Source organism: Drosophila novamexicana, unplaced genomic scaffold (genome assembly GCF_003285875.2).
Source record: "Drosophila novamexicana strain 15010-1031.04,08,12 unplaced genomic scaffold, DnovRS2.1 tig00004560-arrow-pilon, whole genome shotgun sequence".
NCBI lineage: Eukaryota > Metazoa > Arthropoda > Insecta > Diptera > Drosophilidae > Drosophila > Drosophila novamexicana.
In genome coordinates this window covers 83,717-93,737 of record NW_020825054.1, presented here as the reverse complement: position 1 = coordinate 93,737, position 10,021 = coordinate 83,717, and the positions used below count along the sequence as shown (strand labels likewise).

Sequence of the window (10,021 nt, the reverse complement as noted above, 5' to 3'; positions counted from 1 at the left end):
AGCAAATAAATTATATATAAAGCGATTTATTACCTCAACATATTTCCAGCATAGTTGCTTAGTGTAGACAACAACCACGCTCTGTGCTGAGCTTTAGCAAAAAGCTTGCTTTAATGATCAAAGCCATAGAGTAATACACAGATCTATTTATTACTCAATGGATCAAAGCTTAGCAAGCATTACTCTCGCTCACTCTTTACATCTCTTTCTCACAGCGAAAAGCTCGATCAGCTGCTTTAGTCGTGACGCGCACCCGTAGAATAAAACTCTTCCCAAAAGCTAAGCAACTGTTTAACCGCCGCATAAGGTAGACCACTTACAGATTGATCTTTTGGACGGGCCGTTTAGACAACTTTAAGACAACGACGCCGAAGCCGACGATGACGGCGACGGCGACGTCGACTGCGCTGCTGCTCTAGCCTAACTGGCGATCTGTCAGCGCAAATAAGCATTCGGTTTGATATTCAGTTTACATTCGTCGCTGGCTCTGGTAACAACACGCGGAAACGTTTCGAGCAACGGACTAAAGAGAATTCGCTGAGCAGGCGGCTAACAAAAATAAATTCAAATCGAATTTAATAAAATCGACCGTCAACGATAAATGGCAGGTGCAAACGATCAAAATTGAAAGTTACTAGAACGCGTCGATTGGCCATTGATCGAAGCAAGTTAAGTAACTGTTGTGTCTTTACGAGTTGTTCATTGTGGCTCAATCTGTGGCTTTAGACGTTGGCTAATTGTGCGAGTAAAAGACACAAAAATCAGCGAACAGCAGCAGCAACAACAACAACAACTGTTCAGGCAACGCTCACATTTCGCATGCGCAAAGTTTGTCTAGTTTGTGTACGTGTATTAGTGTATCTATGGGCGTGTGTGCGTGAAATTGTGTGTGTGTGTGTGTGTCTGCCTCAATCTTTGCTCAATCGCAATCTTTGGGCATTGCCAAAACAGGTTAACTAAAAGCAAACGTGTTCTTTACGTTTGTTGATTTTGCAAACACAAAACGCGCCAAACTTATTCAGCGACGACGACAACAACAACAACAACACAGTACACTTATACAAGTATTTTGTTTACATTTTGTGTGCAAAACTTTAACTACAGCAACAGCTACAACAAGCAAAACTTGCATCAGCAACAAACGCAACACCAACATCCGCAACTTTAAGAACAGGTAAGAAACCGCAAAAACCTAAACCTCATTATAATTGTAAAAGGGCGCAGGCCTTGCGAAATTGCAGCGCAATCTCAAGGATGATATCAACCGCAAAAATGTTAATGCAGAGCAGCAGCAGCAGCAGCAACAACAACAACAACAACAACGCCGGCAGCAGTAGCTTCGGCAACGACCTGCTCCAATTCGATTTATGCAGCCCAAGGTCAACAGCAACCGCTTCAAAATGCAAACTCAGCTGAAGCTTCACCTGAAGTCGACGACATCCAACAACAGCGCAGAGGTTTCTGCTTCTTAAACCATTTTGTTGTTGTTGTTATTGCTGCGCTTGCTGCTGACGCTTCTGCTACCCTGTACAAAAATGGGATTAAGTGATTATTTTTCGATTTATTGAAAGTATTTATAACAAAAATAAATTCAATTTTTCTCCTGTTATCACAAAATACGCAAATTAATGAAAATCGTTTCTATTGCTCTCACCTGCTCTTCAATTATTTCAATTGAATGAATGCAGTATAAAGGTGAACTTTACTTTAAATGTGGTACAGAATGTTCTGGAATAGAGATTCATTCAAATTAGAACATTTAAAATCAAATACGACACCCTGGATCTACGCTTGTATATACTGTGCACAGGGTATTTCTGAGTACAGCTCATCTGCTTCGAACACAACAACTTATTCATTTTTAATGCTACAGCTTCTTGTTGTTGCCGGGTTTTTTGTTGTGAATAAGCCAGCTATTGTTATGGGTCTGCGTGTAGCTCGATTTGTATCTCTGCGAAGGGTATTGTGACCCAGTCAAGGTATCTAAATAATGAAACTTATCCATTTTAAATAGTTGAATCTAGTTGGTAAAATTAAACAACGAACATACCGAACGGAAATAGTGCAATTTGATAAAGTCATTATATGATTTTTAACAGATATCTCCGAATGTAATTACTTTTTAGGCTGATCACCTCTTGAGAGGTCGTTGTCAGACCTTGAACTCTCTACAAATGCTTTGGCCTGGTCAAGCGTTTATACCTGTGATGTTGTTTGTCCCGTGGTGATTTATAATGATTTAATTCGTTGATTTAAATACGCCACTTAACCTTTTGGTTTACACAAAAACCGCAACAATAAGAGCAACTACTGTAACAACAACAACAACAATAACAAAAACAAAAACTACAAAAACAGCAGTTGCGGTAACCGCATTACTTGGCTCTATTAAAACCGCAAAACACAACTTGGCCCATTGCTGGCTGCTCACTTCACTTATTTGCCCTTTGTTTATGGCATTTCGAAAATGAATTAAAAAAACCAGAAACATTTTTCATGCACACAAAAAGCCCCCCAAAAAAGGTCAAAATTAAGGAACGCAAATTTAAGTACTGTTATAGTCGCAATATTCCAGACTAATTTAATTAATTAATTTCGTCGTGTTGGCGGGGTGATGGGGGTAGTAAGGGACATAATATTATTGCCACCTAATGTATTACACATTGAAGAGCACGTTTCAGAATATATCAACAATACCATGTTATATTGATAGGCAAAATTATAATAACAATATAATAAACCTTGCTGTAATCTTGTTCTAACGCTGAACTTTTTAGATTTAATTCTCTAGCTGGGAGAAGCAGCATAGCTCGATGTTGATCTCAATAATCACAATGCTTTGAAAGCTGCAAGCATTATGGATTACAAATATTATAATAATATTTACGAAAACCAGCCCCCACTTCTTTGTAAGTTGCATAACACAATAACAAATCGAAACAGAATACCAAACAATTTAATAATAAGAACCGGAAAGAATATTCAATCGTCGATCTTCCCTGTTCGCTCTTGACCACTAGCTGTTGCTGGGTTTCCGGCTCCTTTTGGCATTGTACTTGGTCATTTAATTATTTGCCATGAATTGCAGAAAAATGCTTAAAGCTTTGACTGAGTCACTTAATAAAATGTTAAGCATTATGGCTCGATAAGAACGGAGAAAAAATAACAAAATAAAAGCAACCGCAAAATACTTTTGTTTGCTTTTTGTTTGTTATGAATTTTGATTTTAATTTATTGCACCGATATTTTGTCATCGCGGGACTTAAATGTAACAAAACAAATTTGCATTTTACAAGTCACTCTGATGTGAAATTTATGTTGATTAAGCGATGCATCGATACTTTTTAATTGCGTTATTTACATAGTAATTTGAACGACCGTTAAAAAAATCATCGTTGTGGCAATGCATTTAAATTTTTACTGCCATCTGGTTGGCTGGGCTGGGCTGGCATTCTGAGAGAAATTAAAAATCCTATATTAAGTATAGTTGATTGTGCCACCATAAAGTATTAAATAAAACAAGTAAGAGGTTCTAATCGGGAGCTCCCGACTAGGGGATACCCTGAACCCTATTATTCCAACACCAAATAAATTAATAAAAAAAAGTTCCCTTGGCAGGGCTCGAACTCGCGACAGGCCGCACCACTTGCTATGCCTCTACTCAGCAGCCACACCAACAATTAAGTACTTGCGATAAAAAAGGAACTAAAATAACATTACAAAAAAAAGATACAATAACCATGCATGAAGCAGACGTGCATGAATGTGTGTGTGTACATGTATACAGAAATTCTTAAAGCTGCTACCCCATTCAATTGCGCAGTTGCATATAACTTTGGTTTTTCTAAACCGATCTTTATGAAATTTTCTACAGTATATCTTCTTGTACCATAGAATATTTGTGTATTCTGAAAAAGTCAATTGCATTTAAATTATAGTTCAAATTGGTTGGAAATAAAAGTTAGGTTATTAACTTGATTTACAGCTCTGTGGTGGTAGCGGGGAGGTGGCGATAGGTATGAAATGAAAGATACTTGAAATATCTATAATATTCTAGAGGCAACATATCATGTTTGGTGGCTCTAGCTCTTATTATTTACCCAATTTGCTAAAAAAACAGGATGTCGAAATCGATTTCTATCGATTGCTTGGAAACGGAGTAAGTTATCGATTATCGGAAACAAACTCGAATTTCAAGTCTCTAGCTCTTATAGGTTCTGAGATCCTTGCGTTCATACATACGGACGGACGGACAGACAGACTTTATGGGGTCGGAGATGCTTCCTTCTGCCTATTACATACAGTTGGATTTTGCACATATACAATATACCCTTGTACCCATTTTTAATGGGTTCAGGGTATAAAAAAGAACATTTAAGAACAAACTTTGCACAAACTACAGAAAAAGTTTTGTGACAAAAAAACAGATATTTTAAATGTTACCTTTAATTCTTTTATTTAGCTTCGTAGAGGTAAATTGAAATTATTTTTGGTAATTGTCAGCAGCTAATTGCAGCACCAAAATTTTTAATTAGTATGTGACTATTCGCATGTGCATTCATTTGCCGTCTGCGTGTCTGCCTGTATTCATAGTGATTCGCCAATTGCAATAAAATTCATTTAACATTTGGCATTTTTGCGGGCTCTTGAATTGCAATTAATGGAATACAGCTAAAATTTTGTTATATTTTTTATTTTTACACTACAAATTGAACTTTTATTTTTGCGCACTGACAACAATTTGAACGGGCTGTCAACATATTTGCCGGTAAACGATTTTCATTCAGTTTTTAAAGGTTATTGAACGTTTTGGTCATTTGTTTTATTTGCTGCCAAACGGGTGGCATTGTAATGGGAATTGATTTACAAGCTATACAAACAGAGTTAACCCGTTAAAAAGAGACCAAAAAATATAAAACAGACAACAATTTTAACGTACACATGTGTATGTAATTATTCAATTATAAAGACCACACACAAAATTTATAAAAATGACAACGACCAAAGGTGACCGCTAATAAAAACGGTGAAGCAGCTATAAAATAAAACAAAACACCAGGTACAAATAAATATATATAATAATAATACAAATAAATGCATTTTTTTCAGACGGACGCCGAAACCAAATTGCGTTTTATGTTGTCCGTCCAATTATAAATTTAATTTATTTATTCGGTTCTATTTAAAATTGCTTTAATATCAAGAGAGGGGAATCAGAGCAGAACAAAGTAACATCAGGAAAATTAATACTGATCATATGACTAAGATATTGTTAAGAGAATATACTTACGACCATTAACTAATATTTATTTTATACTATAAAAGACTGTCAAATATTACATTTTTGTCGACTGTGTTTCCGCTTTAACATTATTTTGTTCAATATATAATTTGTGTGATTTTCACGTTTATAAACACTTAAATTAAATTTCATGCATTAGTCCCAAGTTTCTTATTAAAATTTTGCAAAACAATTTCTACAACTATTTTTTCTTTGATGTTGCCCCTAATAAATATTAATAAAAATCATTTTCTTTTTAGTGAGGCTGTATAATTCCGAATAACATTCAATGCTCGGAATTGCTCCACCTCAAATTATGCAAATGTATATTATAGACTAAGGACTGTGTGCGAATGTGTGAAATGGCAAAATAAAGGACGCCCCAGTCCCAATTCAATGTGGAATCAATAGCCTGAGCGATAAACAATCAGTGAATGCGAAAATAGATTTTCCAAGTCATATTCTTTTATGCCTAAATATACGAAAATCGTTTCGCAAAATGTTCATGAAAATATGCAAAGTTTTTGCATTTATGCGACAACGACAACCACTAAGAGTAATAAGCCACTTGTAAGGCAGCGATGAGGCTCCCCGATACGCATTCAAAATGCCACGCCCACGTGTGTGTGTGTGAGTGTGAGTTTTACGTTTGACGCATTTGCATAATCTGAAGCAAATCTTTGGTAACAAGTAATCGAAAATAAATTTGCATGACAAATAGCAGCCGAGGCAAAAGTGAGCAAAATGTGAGGCAGGAAATAGGACAAAGCCTAGACAGGATTTTACACACACTCGGCAGAAGTCTGCGCATAATGCGCGATATCAATAAATATATATCTACAAGCATGCATAGTGTGTAAGAGAGGGCAGCGACTTTGCCATTGGGGCGTGCAAAATTTAATCACAATTTAAATTGAAAATTCCTAAAAAATGTGAATTGGACTCTTTTTTCACTCTCTTCGCAGTGAATTTGTATCTGCAAATAGGCAAACAACTGACGCAGCCGCAGGGCGGCAACCAGAGCACAACAACAACAAGAACACCCACAACAAAGTCGAGTAATTGCCAAATGTTTGCATACATATGTAAAAGTAATATTTGCATATAGACAGGCATATGTAGTCGATTTTCATTTGGCTCTGCAGGGTATTTTTTCGCAGGGTGTTCCGCCTTATTTGCATACTATTTTAAAAGGTTGTCTGCGATTTTTTATTGCTACCTAGAGGTCCATATTATATGCGTACAAATAAAGTGAGCCTCCAAGCTCTGTGATTTTATTTAAATAATCAAATGACTTTTGGGATTGAAAACATAGCTTACTCACCGACAGGTATACAAGTAACTAAATCAGGCGAAAAACTGATCAAACTTAATATTTCCAGTTGATGACATCTTCAAGTGCTGAATGCTTTAAGTTGTTCCACTCAAGCAATCAAAAGCGACTAATGGCTAAAGACAGCCCTAAACAAACAAACAATAAACTAGAGAATACCCTGTAGCCAGTTGGGATTATAATTTGGTATCTTTAAGCTTAAGAACATATAATAACTTTATGAAGTCTAAGACACAATTGAATCTCATAACTTGGGTCACTTTCTTTTGAATCTTGAATTTGGGACAGCAATTCAAAGTATGAACATATTTTTTATAGGAATATTAACATGAATTTATCTTTAATAGTTTTGTAGATTGTTCGAAAGGTGGACAAACAAATGGTTGTTTTAATCGATTCCGTCTGCCTTTTGAAAAATAAATAATTTGTGCATACATATATAAAATAATTAGTGTCTTATATCATTTTCTTCCAATTATACCCTTGTTTGACAATGTCAATGGCACAGGGTATACAAAAAAAGAGACTACATCAGTTTGCGATTACTCACCTGAGTCACAAGAGTGCTAGCAAGCCCTGACTAAGCGCTGAGAAAACGTAGCTAGAGTAGACCTAAGCATAAACTTGGCCATTAAATAACAAGAAGAAGAAGCGATCGTAACTAAAGCGCCGCTCTTGGTCGCAATCGCAGCGGTGGGTTTCATTGCAATCCGGTCAACTGTAAAACTGTGTTAACTGCAATCCCAGCGCTTTTCATTTTGGTTTTTTATTTACCTGTTAATTGTTATTCTACACCAAATTTCGTTAGACGTTAGGTGTGTGTGCAAAATTTAAAAACCTTGGAAACAATTCAATTGTGCATAAAAGTTGGGAAAATCTCTGCGTGTTTTTCTGAGTATGTGTGTGTGAAGGTGGGCAATTAAAAACCAACTCTGAATAGCTGTTATGTTGTTTGTCATACTGCTGAGCTGCATGGGTTAATTACTAGATTTTATTGTTTATAAACAAATAAAACTTTAAATAAATAAAATGCAAGTCGAGTCTCTGCAAGCCAAGTAAATGAATTATGCGATGGCATAAAATATATTTAAATGACCTTTTTTATTGGATTGGCTAGCTGTAACGCCAGCTGCTTGTGTGTGTGTGTGTGTGTGTGCGTGTGCTGTGTGTGTGGTGTGTGAGTGAATGCCACTTAAATCACTGACTGTGCGATTGCAGGCGACATTCAAATTGCCGCAGACAAACGAGCAACAAAATATATGCGTTATATATATTTGTTCATTGCACAAATATTGTTTGTTCTTGTCCAGTCAATTCCATTTTTGTGAAGTAAAACCAACTGCACAAACGGCAAATAAATTTCATATTTTATTTTATCGGCCTTTGAGTTGTATATTGGACTCTCGTTCGCTTCTTATATTGAGATGCGTTATGCAATTGTAATATGTATATGTATAAATTATTTTATTTCAGTTTTTATTGAAAATTATAATTAATTGATTTTTACACTAAACATCAAAATTCCTAAACAAAAATGTTGCTATCTTATATTTATGAAGAATGCAAATTGATATTGACAGTTTAAATTTATTTTAATATTGCATATAAATATTTCATTTTCATTGTATTTTGTTCTTAAATATTTAAAACCTATGATACTTTCCACTGTGCCTGCTTCTTACTACGTAAAGAAAGCAATAAGGGGCCTTTAAATATTTACACACTCACACAAAAGCGCAAACAAACAAACACCCACACTTCCGCATCTTCCTTCCGCACAGACGCATCCTTCATGCTCATATGCAAATAAATGCTAAACACTCTGGAGTGTGGGCACACTTAGAGACGAGCTGAAGGGAAGGAGGTGATGCTCTGTCTCGACTTTTGCTTGAGTGCTTTGGTTTTGGCTTGATTTTCGATCGAATGCGTGGTTTTTCAGCAACAAACCACCACGGCGTATACTTGATAGATTTCTTTCAAAAATTCAATGTATGCATTTCGTACGCTTTGTTTGTTATTGTGTTGTGCGGAGCTGCTGTCTGTTGACTTCTGTCTGTCGACTGACAGTGGCAGAGAAATTTGGATATGTTGCTATTCCCGGGCCTAGACATGACCGAGCCGCCTTCAAGCACACTCTCCCCCCTGCGTGTGTCTTTCGCTTGTCACCCACCTAACAAATAACAACACTTTCGCTGCCCTGTTTCTATGTGTGTCTGTGAATGGGTTGCCATGTGCATGTCAGTCCTTGTCTAACTCTGCCACCGAACTCCAAACCCCAAAAGCCCCGAGCCTCAAGCCCCAAGCCCCAACCCCAATTCCTATTTCAAACTCAATCCCAAAGCGTAACCTGAAACATGCCCAGCCCAGACGCTTTGCACTTTATGTTTTAATGCTGCTGCTGATGGCGGCGCCAGCGTCTCGAGGCTGTTGCTCCTTCTCGTCCATTTCTCTGCTCTTTCCACTCCCCCAACTGCTGATGCTGCTGCTGTAACGGCTGTTGCAGTGATTGTCAACGTCATCATCGTCAATGTCTGCCTCTGCTGCCGCTAATCCTTGCCCTGACAGGGTCCTGCTGCAGTGACTCTTGTACTTGTTGTTGTTATTGTCAAGTGCAAATGTCTCTGTAAAATATGCACCGACATAAATATTTCAATGTGCCTGTTTACGTGTTAGTGTGAGAAAAACTGCAGCTAGTTGGGAATTGGAGATGCGCAAAAATAGCAGAATAAGGATAATTGCGATCGCTTTGAGGTCAGGGTCATGCAAAAACTGAATGTCTCTTTCAAATGAGTGTTTTTTAAATGGGAACTAAGCTTATAGTTGACATAAAATTCATATTCACAAAGTTGTAGAACTCTTAAGTTTCGCTGAGTACACGAATTTTCCGTTGCTAAAGCAGCTGGCAGACACGATAATCCAGGAATCCTTGCGGGTTCTTATTGTGTAAACAGCCTGAATGGGTGTAACTATTTCGCTTAATCGGAACAGAACGAAAACAACTGGTCTGGTTAAGTATAAAAACAGTAGATGATCCTGAATGAGCTAGTTTTTTGCAAACGGCAGAGATACCTAGTTTGAAGGTATATTTGAAGGTATTAATTGAAGGGAAATATTTATTGAGTATAGTAGGATGTTAAACAAAAATTCCCTTACCCAATGATAATAAATTAGATTTGTGAGTTCGCATAACCTGAGTAATAATAATTAAAAATGTAATAACAATTTAATTTATTCACAATACTTCATGCTTAAAGTTCACTTTTCTAGAAGCAATCAATTTTAAATCATCTTGTTGTTCAATCTTAATTAACAGTCAAGACTAAGACCTTTAAATTGAAACAGCAATGGGCGTTTAATGAAACAAGTAAGTCGGTCTTAACTACTTGTAATTGTCTAGTAATATATCA

The 10,021-nt window shown here is 36.6% G+C and overlaps 1 protein-coding gene across 1 annotated transcript in view; it reads left to right on the top strand.

Annotated features, from left to right (window-relative positions):
- The first annotated feature begins 491 nt into the window (after window positions 1–491).
- The window catches only part of LOC115770664 (ABC transporter G family member 20-like), a 49,992-nt gene continuing 40,462 nt past the window's right edge, over window positions 492–10,021 (top strand). The window contains exon 1 of the mRNA XM_030716031.1: window positions 492–1,174. The gene's annotated coding sequence lies outside the window, so the exon portion shown is untranslated. The remainder of the gene's footprint in view (window positions 1,175–10,021) is intronic.